We start from the raw sequence: 24,638 nt of genomic DNA, 5'->3' as shown, positions 1-24,638 counted from the left end.
TCTGCTCGTGTTGATGCGCGGGTGGCCCTTCTGCTTGGAATGATGCAACTTCTTTGGTCTGAGTCTAACCTTGCTGCACACCAGGGAGTGGTCGGTGTCGCAGTCCGCACTGTGGAAGCTGCGTGTGATTTGAACACTGTTTAAGGCGGCTCGCCTTGTGACAATGAGGTCTAGCTGGTGCCAACGACGTGATCTTGGGTGCCTCCATGAAACCTGGTGACAGGGTTTAGTGTGAAAGAACGAGTTGGTGATGCAGAGGTTATGATAGGTACACAACTCAAGCAGTCTCTGCCCGTTCTCATTCATCCTTCCAACGCCATAGCGCCCAAGGCAGGAGGGCCATGAGTCATGGTCGGCCCCAACCCTGGCATTAAAGTCCCCCAGCAGGAATAGGTGTTCGGTGTTGGGGATGCTGCTAATGATGTTATGGAGTTGTTCATAGAACTGGTCTTTAGCTTCAGGTGCGGAGCAGAGTGTTGGAGCATAGATGCTGAGTAGGTGTACTGGACCAGAGGTGGTGAGCAGTCGGATGGACAGTATGCGTTCCGAGCCATTTGAGGGAGGCTCTATCATGCTGAGCAAGGAGTTTCTGATGGCGAAGCCCACTCCATGCTGTCTTGGTTCTTCAGGATCCCTGCCCTGCCAGAAGAAGGTGTAGTCTTGCTCTGCTAGAGAGCCACTCGCGGGGAGGCGAGTCTCCTGAAGTGCTGCAATGTCTACATTGAGTCCACTGAGCTCGTTGTTAATGATGGCGGTCTTCCGAGAATCGTTGATTTGTGTAAGGTCTTCCGACAGGCCAGGACACATAGTTCTGACGTTCCAGCTTGCAAAGCGAAGGGCTGGTACCTTCTTTCCTTTTTTCATGTTGTTTGGTGCGGTGTATCAGTCCACCTTTCGGGCAATGACCCTGAGCTCCAAGCACCCATTGAAGCAGGCAGACTGTGGCGGGACAGAACCTTATTGACCGGGGGCTGCCCGGTTTGAGGCGGGCGGTAGCTGTCCAGTGAGGTGCAATGACCTCTCCCACCGACAAAGGCAACCCGTGGCGCCCAGTTTCTACGCCAATTTATCTGGACTTATAACCCGTAACTGCTGCCTTCCGTGTTGTTTTAGTCGCTGTGAGGCAACTATGGAGTGACCTCTCCATGGCGCATGCCTGGGCAAATTTATGGAGGTTGAGAGTTGCCCAGTCGTCAAAACCCCCCTCTCGGCCTTTCTGGTGGGGTCCAAAGGAGTGCAGGACACGACGTTTGGCACCAGTATGGCTGCAGGAACTGCCGGAAACATGCCAAAGGTGACACATGACCGCCTACGGGGTTCCGCTCCGGATTTTCTGGTAGGGTTTACTCCCTTAGCCTTGGTCTCTCCCGAGACGCCCACAAGGCAGTGGGGTTGTTGGGGCCCCTACACAGGTGTAGGATGGTGTCGGTGGGAGGAGGGGATGCAAGGGGGAGGGGTAGAGGGAGGGGGTGGGGGGGGGTGCAGGGGAAGGGGGTGCGGGGTGAAGATGGTGCGAGGGGGGGGCGGGCTGGGACGGGGTTGTGAGGGGGTGAGCTGAGAGGGTGGAGCAGGGAAGGGGACGGGGGTGGGGGGGGGTGGAAGGGGGGTAAAGGGGGGGGGAGGGGGGGTGGAATCTGGTGCAGGTAATAAGCCATTTCCTCAGTGCCCACCATCGACGTCCGGAAAGCTCATCCACGTCCTTCGGGAGGTGCTTGACTATATAATATACTGAATATATAGGGCTCATATCACCCATGTAAAATAGAGAGAAACACTTTTCTGCACATTCAGAAAATTACCTATTAAGCCATTTTTTTATACGATGGACTCAGATAGACCTTATTTTTCATCATTTCTGCATTTGGAATTTAAACAAAATGAAACATTATTTTAAAACCATATGCGTTTGCAGACAGAATGGAATTTTTCCCTCTCAAATGTGAAACATTCAGAATACAATATATTGCATTGTATAATGATGTTCTTTCCATTGCAAATCATTAGAGCTATAATTGACTTAAATATATTGCAGGGCACCCATATTTTACAACAGAAACTATCTCAGTACTATAATTACACTGACTAAGCTTATAGCTAATAATGTGATGCATTTTTTGACATGGTATGATCAATATCACATGCTACATTGATATATAAATGAAGGCGGAGTCCGCAGATATAAGAGGAGCATTTTAGAAGCTTTTCAATAAACTAATCTTAACTGACTCTGCCAAGCTGGGGCTCAAATGTAACTTATACAGAAAATGTGATTGAGTACAGTGGCGCAGTGGTTAGCACCGCAGCCTCACAGCTCCAGCGACCCGGGTTCAATTCTGGGTACTGTCTGTGTGGAGTTTGCAAGTTCTCCCTGTGTCTGCGTGGGTTTCCTCCGGGTGCTCTGGTTTCCTCCCACAGCCAAAAAGACTTGCAGGTTGATAGGTAAATTGGCCATTATAAATTGCTCCTAGTATAGGTAGGTGGTAGGGGAATATAGGGACAGGTGAGGATGTGGGAGGAATATGGGATTAGTGTAGGATTAGTATAAAATGGGTGGTTAATGGTCGGCACAGACTTGGTGGGCCGAAGGGCCTGTTTCAGTGCTGTATATCAAAATCAAGTATCTATCATGACCAAGAACATAAGGTGTGAGACAATATTCAAGATGTTTAATCAGATTTGATTTTTTTAAAAAGCCACGTGAAATTCCATTCATCATTCTTAACCAAATCGTATATACATCAGCGCAAAGTTCTTGTGTACAATGAAGTGAGTAAAGTGCTAAAGTAATACAATTTACAATAGTGCACAGTAACTTCAAAATATGAACAAACATTGGGAAAAACAAAAATTTTGCAATAGATAATCAGAATACACTTTGTTAGTAAAGCTTTGCATATGTCATGCATTTTACAAGAAACAATGGAGACATTTAGCACTGGAGGCAGTGCAGGGGAGAACAATGAAACTGATCCCCAGTGTCGGGGCACAGACAGAATAGACTTGGGCTTTTCAAGCCAGCATCTGAAAGGTGATCATATATAGGTATAGAAGATTGTTGAAGCCATAGAAAACATTAACCTAGCTATCATCATCCGTAATTATCTTGTGACTTTGTGAAGTATTGGAAAATCCTCTTGCTCAGCCTTCTGTATTAAATCTGCATAATTCTCCCTTGACTTTCCATTAAAACTGCTCGTAAAATAAATTCAGGCACAAGCGGCAGCAGAAAGCCCTTCAATATCTGTCATAACACCTTCACCAGCAAAAAAAGACAGTGCAGAAAAGATATTTTCTATAAACTAAATATACACAATATCATATGTTAGATTGTTTTATAAACCTATAACCCATTGGGGAGACATCAAAAAAGAGCTATTCCAAGGCAGAAGTAGATTGAAGGAACGTGATGACATTATAAAGTTATTGTTTAATCTCAGATGATATGTACTTTACTCTTTATAACTTTTGACATCGTCTTAGAATAAACTGCAATCTCAGTGCTCCCTGCTCGTCACTGCGTATTCTTCTGCAAGGCGACCATGTGCTTTGACAATAATGGCAATTCACAGCAGTACATCTACTGAATTCTTGTGATTGGTTAGAAGTGCTTTTCTTTTATCTGGACGTTTAATGTAATTTTGTTAAAATTAGGTGGCCCATTTAGGAAATGTCTTACTTTACTATTTGATACAATCTGGACATTTTTCTAAACTTATGGTGACATTTTCCAAACTGATTTTGTTACCCCGTGCAGGAACTTATGGACATAAAATACTGATTTAGATTGACGAAATGCAAAAACAAAGCTAAACTATTTGAAAAATGGCATGCAGCAAATTTAACCCTTAACCTGCTGGCACCTCCAGGGAATCGTGTCTTCTCGGACTTTCCACCTTTGCTGTTTTGCACTTAAACATATCATTAGAAACAATATTAATGGGACAATAATAGTGTTATTGAGAGATCAGGCATAACTTTTCTTTACTAATATTAGTTCTAAACTGGTTGATCTCCCATGTTATTACTAAGACACAAATATAAGAAAACAACAATATTACATGGACTTTACTATATCTGTATTATATATAGTTTGTGATATGCATCGTTTTGCATGTATCCACACCCCCACCCTTCATTACCAAGCCAGATCTTCCCAAGGTTCCCCCAACTCTAGTTCTGAGCCTCCATTCCTTTCCAAAGCAGCCCCCATGCCCTTTCTAAACTCAACTTGTCTATGAGACACAACTCTTGCTCCCTTGACCTCAATACCACTAAACTGCTGATCACCCAACTTCCCTTCCTGCCCACCATAGATGGTTTCCTCTCAAGTACTGTCACTCCCATGCCAAAACATCCATTATCACCCTTCCTCATAAAAAGCATCCTTGTGCTTGCAAACGACTGCCCTGTCTCCAACGGCTCTTTCCCTTCCAAAGCCCTTGAATGCATTGTCACCTCCCAAATCTGTGTCCACTTTTCCTGCACCTCCATGTTTGAATTTGTCAAATCAGATTTCTCCCCATCCTAGAGCACCAAAATGGCTCTAACCAAAGTCACAAATGACATCATCTGTAATAGTTTAATAAAACACCAACTTACATTAGCAGGGAAGTGGGCCTAACTGGATTGCTCTTTGAAAGAGCTAGTGCAGACTCAATGGGCTGAATGGCCTCCTTCTGTGCTGTACTATTCTATGATTTTATAAAAATAAAAACATTGAAACACTTTGTGGCCAAAAATCTGGAAGGGCCACAAATTAGGCTGGTTCTGCTGGGTCTTGGTCTTACATTGGAATTTTCAGAATGGCCAATTGGGGTGGAGCCTACATTCATCTCAATCAAGGCCACTGACTCAAGAGGGCAGGACTTGGGTTGGAATCCCAATGCTCAGAGTTGCCACATTCCCAGTTATGGATTGGTCGCAGACTACCTGGTTATACCCCCAAATGAAAAGCAAGGACTCAAAGCATTGAAGAGCTGCTGGGGGTAATCCCTAATATGTTTACAGCCTTTGTGCTTGGTGCTCAAACAGTTAACGTAAGGCATTGTTACAATGGACAGAGGTGTTCTTGCATTCATTTCAGACAGACAGAATGCTAGAACATATGGCACATAGAATATCTTCCAGCATTCTATCAGAAAATCTACCTGTCTCACAATTACATCAGTTATCTGACGCTATGTATCATTACATTATATGTCACTTGTCATGACCAGGTGAGAAAGGTGCCGAGGGTCCCTCTCAGCCTTCACCTGGTGTTACCGTAACAGGGTTTAATTTGAGCTCCCCCTCGGTGAATCCTTGTTCAACGCTTTCCAATTATAAGGCAAAGAAACCAGCACAAAAAGGTTTTCTTAGGTTTAAAGAAGAAAATTTTGTATTTATTTAAACTTAAACTCTAATTCGGTTGACACCTAAGGATACACGATGTGCCCACGCTAGCATGCATACGCGATACACGAATGCAAATAGAGACAGAAAAGAGAATAAAAATAAAGTGGAAAAGTTTGAGGCAATATCTGAAAAGTTTTTGTTACAGTTCTTTGAGTTCACTGTAGAGTCCTTGATTGTAGGTAGATCTTGTTTCTCGTTAAAACTTCTTAAAACTTGTTCGTTGTAGGAGACTTTTCTCTCTTGGGGTTCATGTGCCTTCAATGTATTCAGAGGCTTGTGAGAAAGAGATGGGAGTAGACAGGAGAGATCTTCTCAGTCCAGGGGCAAACAGTCTTTGAGTTCAACTCTCTGTGGCTAGTTCAAAAGACTGGAACAGCCAGTTAGTCATGTGACCAACTGGTCTAACCAGTCCTGGCGCCTGTGGATTGCATCACCGCAGAAGGCCCTGGAATGTGCTTCTCCATCCCCTCACTGTCCGGTGAACAACATCCATTGTGGGTTGAATGTGTCAGGGAATGGTCCTTTGTCTACACAAGCACCGTCTGTTAATATGCAAATGTCTTTTCCAGCCTGATATGTTTAACAAGTCATTTCCTCGCTCCATTAACAGTTTAAAATCTATGTCCATGACAAAATTAATGTGCCTCATTCTTGGCAGGTGGGGGTCTAGCATGACATTACTGCTTTAATTGTTACTCTCTCATTTATACCACTCCGATACTGTGCCTGACATCTAACAATTTAAGGAAGAATGACTAGAAGACTGCATATCATACAAACAAACATCTGGCAAGGAGTTGAAAGCAGTCATTTAATTTTTTGACGTTTCAAAAATTACACAAGCTTTTCTTCTACTTTTATGACATCACCATATTGAATTAGAACTGTTGTATATCACCAGCAGCTACATATTGTATATAAATAAAAAGCACAAAATTCAATACACAATGGCACAATTTATATTATTTATATGCTGCAAGAATAAGCACATCAAAATGGTAGTGTGGATTATTGCAATTACATAGAATTAAAATGGTTAAATCATTTATGTATTGTAATGATGTCTTACTGCAAAATCATTAATCTTCTATCAATACTTTAAAACATAAAAATGTAGAAAAGACAAAATAGGGATTTTTAAAACCCTAACCATTTGGAAATAAGAGCTATATTTTATGGCACGAAAACAAATCAGAACTGACAACCTTTCTGTTGCAAATGTCCTTCTGATTATTATAATGTAAAGTCAAATGAAGCTGACACAGGATTCTGAATGATGACATTCTCTGCCATTCAGTAATGCTAACTGCTAGAGATTTCAGGATGACGAAATTACACCACCACACATTACTATAATGTACACATGAATATGAAAAGTACACTGTGCTACAGAGCCTTGTAATATTCGTGAAATACTACATAACGTATGAATTATGAATCAAATATGCATACTTGAAAAATATTAATTGCATAATTCTAATAAATTTCAACAACCTGTTCTGAATGCTACGTGAATCAGCTTTCAATTTATTCTACATTATACCTTCATATGGTCATCGTGGTAGTACTTCTAATCTTATGTCTGGTCTATATGGCATGAATACAATCAAAAACACAAAGAAACCGATTTGTACTAGCCAATAAATAAAGAGTTAAAAAGTGAAAGTGCTGATGATAGTTAAATATGAGCTATTACTTACCTTACCTGTTAACTAAAATCATCATTTAATATTACTATATAGTCAAACCGGTTTTTACAAATTTTCTTATCTGGAGGATATCTATCATGCATTTTTTTTTCCCACACATACATTTCTAAATTACAAAACAATATAGAATCAGTACCTTGCCTATAATCAGCCAGAGCAGTATCCTGCAGTAAAGTGTCTTGAATGACTGATTTAACTAGAAATCAACTAGTCCTCAGTTTTACACTAAACAATTGACCATGACATGGTTTGTTTAACATCTCGTTGGGAAGCTCATTGTCTTCTTGCTCCACACCAATATAAAGCGTTTTCCTCAAACTGTTCCTTAAGATCCCTGTGACAGCTGAAACATACGCTCATGTTCCTCACTGTCAGAGCAAATAGCAAGGCTGCAGTCAAGGCGCTGTCTGATTGGGGAGGGACTGAAAGCAAACTGTAGGTCTCCAATTACATTAAGCACAGTGAGATCTGCTCCACTGCCCGTTTCACAAATCCTGCAGCTAACCCCATGTGGGATTGCATGATTAGCAAAACATGATGCGTTACTTGTAAATAATAATCAGATGACATCCTTATTGCTGAAATATACCAATGGTAAAGTAAAAAGGCATAACAGGATGTACTGTGAAATTAAGCAGCGTGTGTTTCTGAACATATAGCAGGCGGTGACTTTGTTTATTATCTGCTCCCAGTCACTCTTTGCTTCACAGAAATACAATCAAAGCCTTATACATGAGCAGTATAGAGGGCACTGTGTGGGGAAAAGCACCAGCTCCTGAAAGGCAAGTGCAAGATATGAGATTAAAAGGAACAGAAGTCTGCATTTTAACAACTCCACTAACTAGTGTACAGTTTATGGTACAGGTCCCGAGGCCACGCATTCAAACCCCTGCCCCAATGCTAAATTGAATTAAATAATTCTGTTAATTTGCAGGCTGGCACTAGAAAAAAAGTGATCATGAAAGATGATGGATTGTTGTAAAAGCCAAACTATTTCACAACTGTCTTAGAAGTAATTCTAGTCCCACACTGTGGTTGACTCTTAATAACACTGCCTTGCCAGTGTTGTCTACATCAATTGAGTTGTGTACCAGAAGCTCTCTGGCGATGATGGAAATGTACCCTGGTACAATGATCATTTCAGTTAGCAGGGAAACAACTGGATTAAAAAACAATGGCCATAATCTCATCTTGATTTCAGGTGACATCTTCTGATTGCCATGGAAATATGGCCTCATAATTGTTGCCAAACTTCTATCATCCTTTATATAATCCTAGTTGATCTCCTGCATGAGTAAGTCGAGACCAAGTATAGTCAGGTGAAGTGGGTTACAGGGTGAGGGAGAATTGGATTGCTGTCTGCTTAAACATCGCTGAGTCCCCAACTTAAAGTCATGCATTCTGTTCTTATTTCTATTCCTATGCCCAATTTATAACGGGAACAGCCTATGTAAACTTGTCATGCTGTCAATATACCTTCCCGCCTGATGGTGCCGGAGCATCTCTACCAATAAGTGAGTGTCATTACAACATGACATGTTTACAAATGCAGTTTCCATTATAAATGTGGACACACAAATTTGTAGACAAAAAGTTTTTTAGAATTAGAACATTACAGCGCAGTACAGACCCTTCGGCCCTCAATGTTGCGCCGACCTGTGAAACCATCTGACCTACACTATTCCATTTTCATCCATATGTCTATCCAATGACCACTTAAATGCCCTTAAAGTTGGCGAGTCTACTACTGCTGCAGGCAGGGCGTTCCTCGCCCCTACTACTCTCTGAGTAAAGAAACTACCTCTGACATCTGTCCTATATCTATCACCCCTCAACTTCTCAACTTAAAGCTATGTCCCCTCGTGTTTGCCATCACCATCCGAGGAAAAAGACTCTCACTATCCACCCTATCTAACCCTCTGATTATCTTATATGTCTCTATTAAGTCACCTCTCCTCCTCCTTCTCTCCAACGAAAACAACCTCAAGTCCCTCAGCCTTTCCTCGTAAGACCTTCCCTCCATACCAGGCAACATCCTAGTAAATCTCCTCTGCACCCTTTCCAAAGCTTCCACATCCTTCCTATAATGCGGTGACCAGAACTGCACGCAATACTCCAGGTGCGGCCTCACCAGAGTTTTGTACAGCTGCAGCATGACCTCATGGCTCCGAAACTCGATCCCCCTACTAATAAAAGCTAACACACCATATGCCTTCTTAACAGCCCTATTAACCTGGGTAGCAACTTTCAGGGATTTATGTACCTGGACACCAAGATCTCTCTGTTCTTCTACACTACCAAGAATCTTCCCATTAGCCCAGTACTCTGCATTCCTGTTACTCCTTCCAAAGTGAATCACCTCACACTTTTCCGCATTAAACTCCATTTGCCATCTCTCAGCCCAGCTCTGCAGCCTATCTATGTCCCTCTGTACCCTACAACATCCTTCGGCACTATCCACAACTCCACCGACCTTCGTGTCATCCGCAAATTTACTAACCCACCCTTCTACACCCTCTTCCAGGTCATTTATAAAAATGACAAACAGCAGTGGCCCCAAAACAGATCCTTGCGGTACACCACTAGTAACTAAACTCCAGGATGAACATTTGCCATCAACCACCACCCTCTGTCTTCTTTCAGCTAGCCAATTTCTGATCCAAAGCTCTAAATCACCTTCAACCCCATACTTCCGTATTTTCTGCAACAGCCTACCGTGGGGAACCTTATCAAACGCATTTACTGAAATCCATATACACCACATCCACTGCTTTACCCTCATCCACCTGTTTGGTCACCTTCTCGAAAAACTCAATAAGGTTTGTGAGGCACGACCTACCCTTCACAAAACCGTGCTGACTATCGCTAATGAACTTATTCTTTTCAAGATGATTATAAATCCTGTCTCTTATAACCTTTTCCAACATTTTACCCACAACCGAAGTAAGGCTCACAGGTCTATAATTACCAGGGCTGTCTCTACTCCCCTTCTTGAACAAGGGGACAACATTTGCTATCCTCCAGTCTTCCGGCACTATTCCTGTCGACAATGACGACATAAAGATCAAGGACAAAGGCTCTGCAATCTCCTCCCTGGCTTCCCAGAGGATCCTAGGATAAATCCCATCTGGCCCAGGGGACCTATCTATTTTCACACTTTCCAAAATTGCTAACACCTCCTCCTTGTGAACCTCAATCCCATCTAGCCTAGTAGTCTGAATCTCAGTATTCTTCAGTTGCAGAAGAGGCTCACAGGTTTTACTTGTTATATATTTCCTCATTATGGAAGATCTTGGTAGGAAGTGGTAATCAACAATGGATTAAATAATACATATTTTGCCAGTATAACAAGCAATTATTTGATGAAAGGTCACAGAGTTGAAACGTTAACTCTGTTTCTCTCCCCACAGATTATGCTGAACCTGCTGAGTATTTCCAGCATTTTTTTCTGATTTTATTTCAGATTTCCAGCACCTGCTGAGTTTTGCTTTTGTGTTTGAAGATATTATTTGTCTTTTTGTATATTTAAGTCTTCTTTGGCCTCCTTGTCTCGAGAGACAATGGGCAAACACCGAGAGGTAGTCAGTGGCTTGTGGAGCAGTGCCTGGAGTGGCTATAAAGGCCAATTCTAGAGTGACAGTCTTCCACAGGCGCTGCAGATAAAATTGGTTGTCGGGACTGTTACACAGTTGGCTCTCTCCTTACACCTCTGTCTCTTTTCTTGGCAACTGCTAAGTCTTTTCGTCTCACCTCTCTTTAGCCCCGCCTTTATAGCTGTCCGCCAGCTCTGGCGATCGCTGGCAACTGACTCCCGCGACTTGTGGTCAATGTCACAGCACTTCATGTCGCGTTTGCAAACGTCTTTAAAGTGGAGACATGGTCTGATACCAGTGATGAACTCGCTGTACAATGCGTCCTTGGGAATCCTCATCTTCCATGTGGCTCACATGGCCAAGCCATCTCAAGCGGCGCTGGCTTGGTAGGGTATACATGCTGGGGATGTTGGCCGCCTCGAGGACTTCTGCGTTGGAGATATGGTCCTGCCACCTGATGCCCAGGATTCTCCAGCGACAGCGAAGATGGAATGCGTTAAGACATCGCTCTTGGCAGACATGCGTTGTCCAGGCCTTGCTGCCGTAGAGCAATGTACCAAGGACACAGGCTTTAAACACTCGGACTTTTGTGTTCCGTGTCAGTGCATCAGAAACTCTTTGCTCAGCATGATAGAGCCATCTACAAATGGCTCGGAATGCATATTGTTCATCCTACTGCTCACCGCCTCTGGTCCAGTACACCTACTCAGCATCTATGCGCCAACACTCTGCTCCCCATCTGAAGTTAAAGACCAGTTATATGAGGAACTCCATAATATCACTAGTAGCATTCCTAATACCAAACATTTGTTCCTGCTGGGGGACTTTAACGACAGGGTTGGGGCCGACCATGACTCATGGCTCTCCTGCCTTGGCTGCTATGGCATTGGAAGGATGAATGAGAATGGACAGAGACTCAGCAATGGCCACCTTTGGCAAACGTGAGAAGCAGAATGCAGACAGGTTTCAATCTCACTTTGAAGAGATGGAACCAGTCATAGCCGTTAAGCGCACTGCACTGCTGAACTGCAAGAAAGCCCCCAGCGAGTTAACATCCTGAGCACTTAAAGCCGCCAGAAACACCTCGCAAAGAGCAGCCAGGTGCTGTGCAAATGACTACTGGCAACACCTATGCAATCGTATTCAGCTGGCCTCCGACACTGGAAACATCAAAGGAATGTATGATGGCATTAAGAAAGCTTTTGGACCAACCATCAAGAAGATTGCCCCCCTCAAATCTAAATCAGAGGAAACAATCACTGACCAAAGTAAGCAAATGGACTGTTGGGTGCAGCACTACCTAGAACTGTACTCCAGGGAAAATGTTGTCACTGATACCGCCCTCAATGCAGCCCAGTCTCTGCCAGTCATGGATGAGCTGGATAAACAGCCAACAAAATCGGAACTCAGTAATGCCATTGATTCTCTAGCTCCTGGAAAGGACGACATTACCCCTGAAATAATCAAAAGTGCTAAGCCTGCTATACTCTCAGCACTCCATGAACTGTTTTGCCTGTGCTGGGATGCGGGAGCAGTACCACAGGACACGTGCGATGCCAATATCATCACCCTCTATAAGAACAAGGGTGACCGTGGTGACTGTAACAACTACCGTGGAATCTCCCTGCTCAGCATAGTGGGGCAAGTCTTTGCTCGAGTCGTTTTAAACAGACTCCAGAAGCTGGCTGAGCGTGTCTACCCTGAGGCACAGTGCAGCTTTCAAGCAGAGAGATCCACCATTTACATGCTGTTCTCCCTTCGCCAGCTACAGGAGAAATGCCGCGAACAACAGATGCCCCTCTACGTTGCTTTCATAGATCTCACCAAAGTCTTTGACCTCGTCAGCAGACGTGGTCTCTTCAGACTACTAGAAAAGATTGGCTGTCCACCAAAGTTACTAAGTATCATCACCTCATTCCATGACAATATGAAAGGCACAATTCAGCATAGCGGCGCCTCATCAGACCCCTTTCCTATCCTGAGTGGCGTGAAACAGGGCTGTGTTCCTGCACCAACACTGTTTGGGATCTTCTTCTCCCTGCTGCTCTCACATGCGTTCAAGTCTTCAGAAGATGGAATTTTCCTCCACACAAGATCAGGTGGCAGGTTGTTCAACCTTGCCCGTCTAAGAGCGAAGACCAAAGTATGGCAAGTCTTCTTCAGGGAACTCCTCTTTGCTGACGATACTGCATTAACATCCCACACGGAAGAGTGTCTGCAGAGATTCATCGACAGGATTGTGGCTGCCTGCAACGAATTTGGCCTAAACATCAGCCTCAAGAAAACGAACATCATGGGGCAGGACGTCAGAAATGCTCCATCCATCAATATCGGCGACCACGCTCTGGAAGTGATTCAAGAGTTCACCTACCTAGGCTCAACTATCACCAGTAACCTGTCTCTCGATGCAGAAATCAACAAGTGCATGGGAAAGGCGTCTGCTGCTATATTTATGTTTTAGGGCCATAATACATAGTTTGACCTATCACTGAAGATGTGCAGTCATATACAGAAAAGAAATTCATAAATAATGAGAATTTTGGATACCCAGAGTGAATACAAGGTAACAATAAATTAAATTGATATCAGAAACCTCAAGAACAAAGATCAAGCAGTTTCTAATAATCATCTGAACAGCAAGATTACTTTCTATACAAAATGATTAAAATGGGCATTTTTAAATCTTTTTATAATGGTGTGTAATAGTTTTCTAAGGCTTTATAAAAAGCATTGGAAATTGGCACTTATATTCTGAGAATATATCCTCTTAGTTGCTTCTTGCTACACAGAAGCAGTTCCAATCTCAGTGTCAAATTAGGCCATATTGGGTATCATTGAATGACCATGCATTATTGCTTTGATCAGATGCTAATTTTATGGACTGCCCCATGGTTGGCATATTCAATGTAGTCTCATCTATGTAAGAAATCTCCTGGTCCACCTTGGGCCTACAGTAGGAGCTCACCAAGGTTAGCCTACCGCACCAACAGTATCATTTACTGGATAAGTGTCTGACATATGAATGCTGGTAAATGGTATCAGGCAACGTGTTGCACATTTACTACTGGCCCATGACAAGTCGTCACCCAATCTTGGATCTTGTTCGCTTTGACTATGCATACGCGTCAGCTATAAATTACAGTTTGATGACCCACAAATTATGTCAATGTTATCTTCAAAGGGCTTTACATATAGAAGTACAGTGACACAACGGGGCTGCATAATGCGTAGGGCACCCAGGATTGGCTGCTATATAGGCCTACATCTATCAATGTCTAAGTGGTGCTTCAACTTCTCCGGTTTCCTCCCACAGCCAAAAGACTTGCAGGTTGATAGGTGAATTGGCCATTATAAATTGCCACTAGTGTAGGTGGTAGGGGAATATAGGGACAGGTGAGGATGTGGTAGGAATATGGGATTAGTGTAGGATTAGTATAAATGGGTGGTTAATGGTCGGCACAGACTCGGTGGGCCGAAGGGCCTGTTTCAGTGCTGTATATCTAAATCTAAATCTAAAACTTAGAATGGTGGCAACACTATTGGTCCCCATAAAGCACAAGGTGGTCCTTAATACAAAGGGACAGACATGAATGGGAGGAAGATTTGAGCCCTTGACTATTTTTGAACAGGCCATCCTAGAAAATGTTGAACATGATAAGAGGGTTAAGGGAGTAAGAGAAGGTAAAGCTGCAAGTCTCCCCAGGTACCATCCAGCTCTTGTCTCTCACTCACTCCCGTGCACACATCCACATAAACAGCACACACAGTTGTTATGCAAGCTTTTAAGTTGTCCATTGGAGATAGCAATGCTTGTCACTTTTCTGTCATTTTAGGTCAGAAACAGCACCCTGCTTGGATGGTCAGGGCAAGACAACACTTGAAACAACCCTGCACCTTCTCACCAATATTTACAAGTACACTCAGTTCTGCATAGATCCCAGAGAATGTAATTAGTAAGCCTGAGGAGGCAACATCCAATGAGGCACAGGATACAGGTGAGGAGAAACAACTGATGCAGGTAGAAGAGGAGAAGGAAGTTGTTAACAACCAAAGATCCACTATATGTTAAGAACAGCAGCAGTGTAGTGGTATTAGACAGCTGTGTCATTGTCCTTATGCTTGTTATAGTAAAGAAAATGAAAAAGCTGGCTAAACTGATGGATAAATCAGACACTTGTTTCATCTACTAAAATAAAAGCAAAATACTACAGATGCTGGAAATCTGAAATAAAAACAGAAAGTGCTGGAAATACACAGCAGGTCTCAGACGCATCTGTTCTGATGATGCAACCTTCCACAACAGCACTTCTGACATGTCTTCCTTTTTCCTCAACCGAGGATTCCCCTCCCCCCCACCTCCCCACATCACTGTGGTCGACAGGGCCCTCAACCATGTCTGACTTATTTCCCGCACTTTTGCCCTCACCCCTTCCCCTCTCTCCCAGAACCGCGACAGGGTTTTCCTTTTCCTCACTTTCTACCCCACCTGCCTCCACATGCAAAGGATCATCCTCCACCATTTCCGCCATCTCCAGCATGATGCTACCACCAAACACATCTTCCGTTCCCCTCCCCTGTCAGCATTCTGAAGGGATCGTTCCCTCCGCGACACCCTGGTCCACTTCTCCATCACCCTCGTCATCTCATGCCCTTCCCATGGCACCTTCCCATGTAATCGCAGGAGGTGTAATAACTGCCCTTTTACCTCCTCTCTCCACACCTTACAAGGCCCCAAACATTCCTTCCAGGTGAAGCAGCAATTTGTACTTCCTTCAATGTAGTATACTGTATTCACTGCTCACAATGCAATCGCCTCTACATTGGGGAGACCAAACGCAGATTGGGTGACTGCTTTGCGGAACACCTCCGCTCAGTTCAAAAGCATGATCCCGAGCTTCCGGTTGCTTGCCATTTCAACACACACCCCTGCTCTCATGCCGACATTTCTGTCCTTGGCCTGCAGTGTTCCAGTGAACATCAATGCAAGCTCGAGGAGAGGAACCTGATCTTTCGATTCAGCACTCTACAGCCTTGTGGACTCAACCTTGAGTTCAACAATTTCAAAGCATGACTGGCCTTTTTTGTATATTTTTCTTTAAAAAATTTTTTTTTTAACCATGCGCCTGTTTTTCATGTAGACAGAGCTTCTCATTATTCTGCCATAAACACTCTCTCTGGACTAATGCTTTGTCTTTCACCACAAGCATTAACGTGCTCTTTGCCTTTGTCCCTTTGTTATTTAATCTCCCCTGCCCTATCACACAACATCCCTTTTGTTCTCTTCCCCTCCAAACCACACCCCCGTCACCCTTCACTTGCTTAAAACCTAATTCTTTTCTAACCTTTGCCAGTTCTGCTTCCCTCTTCATAGATGCTGCCTGACCTGCTGAGTATTTCCAGCACTTTCTGTTTTCACTTGTTTCTTACACTTTGGCTGATAACTTAAAGGAGGAAGTGCCAAAAATGTTGAACAGACCAGGCAACAGATGGAACAGATCAACATGTGGTTCCATGCTGACCCAAAATTGATGGAGGGAATTCCTCATAGTCATCGTCAGGTAGGTGTGGCAGAATCTGCAGATAAGTTTGATGGCATCATGGCAGGTGGAAACAATCTAGCTTTGGCGACTGTTGATCTCCTTTAATCTAATAGCAGTTAATTTATAAAATACTGTGATTGTGTTGCTTTTAAAGTAACCTCCAGCATAAAGATAATAGTAACTTGGCAAGGGGCACTGGAATGGATCACTTCCAGTTAGATACTATGGTGTACCATGAAGCAGAATGAACACAAACCAAATGGAAAACTAGATGAAGCGAGTTTCCAGCAGGGAGTGGATGGTTATGTTGAGGATTAAAGTTCCCGTTCTCCACAGACCAACACTGCTGATCTGTGATCTGAATATTCACCCTCTAATGAGCAGTGATATTTCCGTTGTACTGCGGGTTTATATATGAGCGTTGTGTGTTAGACCTGAAGCACAATTTTGCGAGTCTAGCACTATATTGCTTCACGGATTCAACTTGGAAATAATAGTTCCCACATCAGTAGTGATATACAATGGTTGCTATAACACTACAGCCAGTGTGTAGCAGGTGACTTTACCTCTAAACATTGAAGATTGTAAATCACACAGATGCATTCCTGATGAGAATTGGTGCAGTATAGGAGGGATGGAATCCTCAAGGACATACTTTCAAAACAGTTATGTATCTCTTGGGAATATTTGAAATTCAGGTGATTCCAACTTAAAAAGAGCTTTTATTTTTGATTTTTCAGACAGTGACCTCAACTTTCAATCATATTATTCCCATCAAAATGAAAGGATATTAACTATTTACTCTGAACTGATTCTGAATATATGACACCTCGGGCTGGAACTTAGCCTGGAGACAAGCTCTGTGCAGGGGATGCTGTTGAGAGATTGGGAAAGTAGGAAGAACAAATTTCCTGATTATCCTGTAGAATTGCTTGAAGTGGGGTTCTGGTCCACAGTCAGCCTGATTGACATACTGGTGGCTTTTCAAGCTGAGCCTACTTCACAAGGCCAAGGCCTACAAGAGCAGTTAGGTGTATTGAGGGAGTCAGATATATTGTCATGGGGGGATCGCATGGTTGTCAGGGGGGTCCCGATTATGATGGGAATGGGTCGGATGGGTGTCCAGGGGGTCCGAATCATACTGAGTGGGGGGGGGGGTGTTGCAATGGTGGTCGGAGAGGGGTCGTCGTGGTCAGTGAGGAGAATGGTAGAATGGTGGGCAGCAGGCAAATCACGCTGGTCAGGGGATGTTAAATGAGTAGTTTGTTAGACCTTTTCTTTAATTTCTTCATGGGATGTAAGCATTGCTGACAAGGCCATTCTTTAATGCCCATCCCTAATTGCTAGAGAAGGTGGTGATGCGCTACCTTGTTGAACTGCTGCAGTCTATGTGGTGTAGATACACCCACAATACTGTTATGGAGGGAGTTCCAGGATTTTGCCCCAGGGACAGCGAAGGAACAGCGATATAGTTCCAAGTCAGGATGGTGTGTGGCTTGGAGGAGAACTTGCTGGTGGTGGTGTTCCCATGTGCCTACTTTCCTTAAAATAAAAGCAAAATACTGCAGATGCTGGACATCAGAAATAAAAACAAGAAATGCTGGAAATACTCAGCAGGTCTGTTACACAGATGCTGCCAGACCTGCTGAGTATTTCCAGCATTTCTTGTTTTTATGCCTACTTAGCTTGTTCTTCTAGGTGGTACAGGTTGCTGGTTTGGAATGTGCAGTTGAAGGAGGCTTTGCAAGTTGCTGCAGTGCATTTTGTAGATGGTACACATTGTTGCCACTGTGCACAGGTGGTGGAGGTAGTGAATGTTTAAGGTGGATGGGGTGATCAGTTGGGCTTCTTTGTCCTGGATGGTATCAAGCTTCTTGAGTACTGTTGGACCTGCACCAATCCAGGCAAGTGGGGAGTTTTCCATTACATTCCTGACTTCTGCCTTATAGATGGTGGACAGGCTTTGGGAGTCAGGAATTGAGTTACTTAGAGCAGAGTTCCTTGCCTCTAACCTGCTCTTGTAGCCACACTATTTAGATGGCTGGTCCAGTTAACTTTCTGGTCAATGGGACCCTCAGGATGTTAATGATGGGTGATTCAGCATTGGTAATGCTGTTCAATGTCAAGGGGAGGTGGTTATATTTTCTCTTGTTAGAGATGGTTATTGCAAGGCACTTGTGTGGCACAAATGTTACTTGCCACTTATAAGCCCAAGCCGGAATGTTGTCCAGGTCTTGCTTCATGCTGGCATGGACTGCTTCAGTATCTGCACTGAAATTGCACTGAAGACTCTGTAATCTTCAGCAAACATCCCCACTTCTAACTTTATGATGGAGGGAAGGTCATTGATGAAGCAGCTGAAGATGGTTGGGCCTAAGACACAACCCCGAGGAACTCCGAGAGCAATTCCCTGGGGCTGAGATGATTGGCCTCTAACAAACACAACAATCTTCCTTTCTGCTAGGTATGACTCCAATGGAGAGATTTCCCCTGATTCCCTTTGACTTCAATTTTGCTAGGGCTCCTAGATGCTACACTCAGTCAAATACTGCCCTGCTTTCAAGGGCAGTCACTCACAACTCACCTTTAGAATTCAGTTTTTTTGTCCAAGTTTGGACAAAGGCTGTAATAAGGTCAGGAGCCGGGTGGCTCTGGAGGATTTTTAAAAATTTGTATTTTGTGGGATGTGGGCATCTCTGGCTAGGCCAGCATTTATTGCCCATCCCTAATTGCTCATAAACTGAGTGGCTTGCTAGGCCATTTCAGAGGACATTGCTATGGGTCTGGAGTCATATGTAAGCTGGACCAGGTAAGGAGGTCAGATTTCCTTCCCTAAAGGCCAATTCGATTCACTCCATGTGATATCAGGAAGCAGCTGAACACACTAGATACAGTAAAGGCTATGGACCCTGACAATATCCCGGCTGTAGTACTGAAGACTTGTGCTCCAGAACTAGCCACGCCCTAGCCAAGCTGTTCCAGTACAGCTACAACAAACCAGATGGGTTTTTACAACAATCATAGAATCACAGAGTTATACAGCACAGAAACGGGCCCTTCGGCCCATCGTGTCCATGCCGGCTATCAAGCACCTATCTATTCTAATCCCATTTTCCAGTACTTGGCCCATAGCCTTGTATGCTGTGGCATTTCAAGTGCTCATCTAAATACTTCTTAAATGTTGTGAGGGTTCCTGTCTCTAGCACCTCTTCAGGCAGTGCGTTCCAGATTCCAACTACCCTCTGGGTGAAAATTTTTTTCCTCAAATCCCCTCTAAACCTCCTGCCCCTAACCTTAAATCTATGCCCCTTGGTTATTGTACCCTCCGCTAAGAGAGAAAGTTTCTTCCTATCTAACCTATCAATGTCCCTCATAATTTTGTATACCTCAATCATGTCCCCCCTCAGCCTTCTCTGCTCTACGGAAAACAACCCTAGCCTTTTCAGTCTCTCTTCATAGCTGAAATGCTCCAGTCCAGGCAACATCCTGGTGAATCTCCTCTGTACCCTCTCCAGTGTAATCACATCCTTCCTATCGTGTGATGCCCAGAACTGGACACAGTACTCCAGCTGTGGCCTAACTAGTGTTTTATACAGCTTCATCATAACCTCCCTGCTCTTATATTCTATGCCTCGGCTAATAAAGGCAAGTATCCCATATGCCTTCCTAACCACCTTATCTACCTGTGCTGCTGCCTTCGGTGATCTATGGACAAGTACGTCAAGGTCCCTCTGACCTTCTGTACTTCCCAGGGTCCTACCATCCATTGTATATTCCCTTGTCTTGTTCGTCCTCCCAAAATGCATCACCTCACACTTCTCAGGATTAAATTCCATTTGCCACTGCTCCACCCATCTTACCAGCCCATCTATATCGTCCTGTAATCTAAGGCTTTCCTCCTCACTATTTACGACACCACCAATTTTCGTGCCATCTGCGAACTTACTTATCATACCTCCTATAGTCAAGTCTAAATCATTAATGTGCACTACAAACAGCAAGGGTCCCAGCACCGATCCCTGCAGTACACCACTGTTCACAGGCTTCCACTCGCAAAAACAACCCTCGACCATTACCCTCTGCCTCCTTCCACTAATCCAATTTTGGATCCAATTTGACAAATTGCCCTGGTTTCATGGTAATTATTAGACTAGCTTTTTAATTCCAGATTTATTAATTGAATTCAAATTTCACCATCTGCCATGGTGGGATTCAAACCCATATCCTAAGAGCATTAGCCTGGGCTCTGGCTTACTAGTCCAGTGACATTACGAAGATGCTACCGCCTCCCCCCAGGGCATCCAAACAGTGCATCAGTGAGCAGGTTATTGCTGAATAAATGCTGCTTAATAGCGCTGGCAATGACATATTCCATCACTTTGCTGATAATTGAGAGTAGACCGATGGGTAGTAATTACCTGGATTGGATTTGTCCTGCTTTTTCTGAGGACATACCTGGGAAATTTTCCACATTGCTGGGCAGATGCCAGTGTTGTAGCTGTACTGGAACAACTTGGCTAGGGTATGGCTAGTTCTGGAGCACAAGTCTTCGGTACTACAGCTGGGATATTGTCAGGGCCCATAGCCTTTGCTGTACCTAGTGTGATCAGCTGCTTCCTGATATACGTGGAGTGAATCAAATTGGCTGAAGCTTGGCATCCCTAAGATGCTGGGGACCTCGGGAGGAGGCAGAGATGTTTGATCCACATGGCTTTTCTGGCTGAAGATGGTTGAGAATGCTTCAGCCTTGTCTTTTGCACTGATGTGCTGGGCTCCCCCATCACCTCTTTTTACCCTCAATGGTCAAGACCCACACAGTTTACTGTGTTACAATGCTGCAGGCCATGTTAAAATACAGTTGACTACACACAGCTCAGGTGAACAACAGTTCAGTAGGCAAATCATAAAGTCTTATGTGACATCAGGCATTAAGTATCACTGAAAATGCCAAGTTCTTTCTTCTCTCAGAACAAAAGATTTGAAATGCAATGAGCAAAATGATTTAAGAAGGTACATCAACTATGTCCCTTTAATTTATTAATAACACAACAGCACTTATGCTTCATATATATGGATACAACAATAAAAGCCATTACCAACACTAGGAAGTATCGCACCATTAATCATATCTGCATTTTAAACTTTAAAAGGTACAGAACTAAAATCAAAAAATTAGCATTATCACAACTTACTCTGCCACCCTGTATTCATCGATGATGATATTTTCAAGCAATACCATAACCCCAGCTTTCTTTAGCACATCTGCACAGTTTCATCAAGAGGAAAACTCTGAATTGTAATATATCTGTAGTCAGAAAGCTGAGCAATTTGTACTCAATTTATTTATATGTCACGTAATCCCCTGCTCCTCCTTCCTTTGTGCTGTGTTATACTCATTCGACCTACATTAGTCATTTTCTTTATACTATGAAATGTTTTCCGGAGGCCCAGTCTCCACTGAATATGACTCACTGAGCACAACTGCACTCAGAACAATTTTAGAACGTCTTTCAAATTAGGGAAAGTGTGGCATCCTCATCACATATCACCACAAAGCAGTCCGCGCCCACATGCAAGTCTTCCCTCATGGTAAGTATTAACCAAGTTTTGAAGAAACTTTCAAAACCAGCATTCCGAGCTACTCATAGTATACAGATGGAGAATCCAGCTGCCACCTGCTCACAGATATTCAGGAGCTAAGAATCCTATTACAGTTACAGCTTGATTACTTGTGTGTTAAGAGGTCGCATGTTAAATGTGGCAAAGTATTTCACAACATAAATTGACAGAAATAGTTATCAACTCTGGTTTAATACTTTCACACAATTGCTACTAAAAAAAAACTGTGAGATGGAAATTAAACGGCAGCCAGTTTTTCTAAAAATGGTTACATCCTAAAATTCTAACATTTAAGTATAAAAGTGATAATATGTATCAAGAATCTTTGAATACTTTGCCTTTAATCCAGAACTGAGATGCTTCATTTTCAATAATTAGTTATAATAATTTAAACCTCAGCCAGAAGTCAATGAAAAGCCCCTTCCTCAAACAGTAAAATTATATTTCATAAGCTGAAATGAATCTCAAACAGCAGAGCCCAGGGAAACTGTTGGATCTCTTCACTCAAACAACAATAAACCCAACCTCGCATTAACAAGATAGATGACACTTACAAATCCAGTGGAAGCTATTTCAAATCTCATTTAGGAATTAAAGAACAAAGATTGCAAACTGAGGAAGATAAATTCAGTATTGATTTTCAAAGCTGACACAGGTTCTTATCCATTTTCCTTTTTCTTCCAGTCACCAGTTTTTTTTTGTCAGTTAGTGAATTAGCCCTATTGAGTACTCAGTCATTACCTGGATATGCTGCTTGCATTTGGATCAAAGTAGCTTTAAGGGAATAGATATTGCCGCAAAGGCACTGCACGCCCACTAAATAAGCTCTTCTACCACCCACTGACAAATTTGTCCAAGAGCAGGAAAATATTTACTCATAACGAATTACCTCCTGAATTGTCTGGATCAATCTGATGACTTCAAATTCACAGTGACTGTGCAAGAAAATCTGAATGGAGGTTGCAAGAATCTGTAACCTGCAACTAAACCGGTCAAAACTTCAGTGTGGGTGAAATTACACAAGACTAAGTCATACCATCTGCCCAAGATAATGCCTTCTCTGAAAAAATTGTTGGAAATGCAGTGGTTCATCAGTTTCCTAAACTGGTTAGAGTTTCCTCAGCTACTAAAGTTTTTGGTTGCTAGGTAATTGTGCAATCGTTAACAACGCACTGTGTGCCTCTAAGTCAGATTTAAGTTGGCTAAACAGTGAAATGGCACAACAGAGGGAATCTCACTGCTTTAAGATACAGAAAGACGTCTGTTTTATTCCTGATCCAAAGCCAAGAGAAGTATAAAATGAGGAAAATTTACTGGGATAACAAATCAAACTCAAAACAGATTACCTTACCTCACATTCAGCCATGTATTGCTCCAGCAGCTTTTAGACAACTGTACCCTATTGTTTCATTTCCCACTGTTTACTGCTTTCCTTACTTTGGTCAAAAGCATTCAATGACATCATTCGTCAGAATTCGCCCAAGCTGAAGTAGATTATTAAAACGAGAAGTCTGCACTGGTCCAGAACAAGATCTGTTCAAAAACTATAGCTTTCAGTGCTAGTCATCAGCAGTAATCTAATTTCGGATTGAAGGAAGTTAGTCTCCAGCCTTGCTGGGTCATGTACAGCTTGAGAAAAACAGAACCAGAGAAATTGAAGTTAATGCGATAAAGCTGTAATTCTAAGTGATCACGCTTATTCTAGTAACAGAAAGCAGGCATTAATTCTCTTCCAGTTGCTATGCTAATATGACTGTGTGGATCTGCCAGCCCATGCCAGCATTCCTGTGTGGGGGCAGCACATAGCACACCAATTAAATAGAGCTCACAAAAGCCATTGTAACACCAAGATCAAGCATTGCAGAATCCTTTAATATTTAACTTCATTTTTTATTGGACTATCATCAACTGAAGTAAAATAATCAGCCCGTAAATGAAGGCCACATGAACACATAAAAGGATTCCACATTTTAAAAATTATATATATATTATACAGAACTGTACAAATTAAATACAAAAAAAGCAATGCTCAGGAAATAGTTAAACACACTTGTTCCAGTGACAATTCCAACATTTCACTGAACTTTTACATTATATTTTCCTTTATTAAAAGTATTTTTGAACTTTTAAAGCAGCAGATTTGAGACATTTTTATAAACACATCCCCTTAAAGAGCCTGCATAGTAAATAAGCCACATAATATTCTTAAGGCTGCCAATCCTGATAAATGACTAACAGCAAGATTTTATAAGAGCCCAAAGAGTGAGTGGGATTACAAATGGTTTATTGTGTCTTTTTTTTTAAACAACCATTTATTAAAGAAATAGTTTTATTTATTCTCCATGTATTGGCAACATTAATGTACATGCTGGTGCCCAGGCTTATTATTTTAGAACTGAAGAATGCATTATATACAGGCTTCATTATATACTGACTTCAGTAACAGCTGGTGGCAGGTGGCATCGACCCACTGTCATGCCAAAATATTAAATAAACAGAACTGCAGGCATGCCCTCCATTTACCCAGCATGTCTCTGGCACATTTACCCACAGGGCAGTGCTCAATATACAGACATTGGCATCTGCTAGCACAACTCACACATCGTAGCACAGTTAGCATCTTGCTCCTTCTGTGATTTGCTATTCCGCTAATGTGGAAACGCAAGAAAAAATGCTGAATAAAACAAAACTATCCTTTCCCAACTGCTTAATGATGGGATATTTAATAATATTTTTTCAATGGATAAATTTGATTTCCAATTTTTTTATAGAATGGGTAGAAT

At 42.7% G+C, this 24,638-nt stretch overlaps 1 protein-coding gene across 7 annotated transcripts in view; it reads right to left on the bottom strand.

Annotated features, from left to right (window-relative positions):
- The window catches only part of sema3c (sema domain, immunoglobulin domain (Ig), short basic domain, secreted, (semaphorin) 3C), a 296,068-nt gene that overhangs the window by 115,321 nt on the left and 156,109 nt on the right, over positions 1–24,638 (bottom strand). Inside the window, exon 1 of one of the 7 annotated variants that reach the window (XM_068059195.1) lies at positions 23,207–23,585. The exons of 4 other annotated variants lie outside the window; for them this stretch is intronic. The gene's annotated coding sequence lies outside the window, so the exon portion shown is untranslated. Of the gene's footprint in view, positions 1–7,239; positions 7,433–21,428; positions 21,501–23,206; positions 23,586–24,638 lie in introns of those variants that run through there. 2 more of the 7 variants (XM_068059201.1, XM_068059198.1) reach the window with 2 other exon arrangements.

Source organism: Heterodontus francisci, chromosome 27 (assembly GCF_036365525.1).
Source record: "Heterodontus francisci isolate sHetFra1 chromosome 27, sHetFra1.hap1, whole genome shotgun sequence".
NCBI lineage: Eukaryota > Metazoa > Chordata > Chondrichthyes > Heterodontiformes > Heterodontidae > Heterodontus > Heterodontus francisci.
The sequence above is the reverse complement of the archived record's forward strand: the minus strand, read 5'-3'. Positions and strand labels throughout refer to the sequence as shown.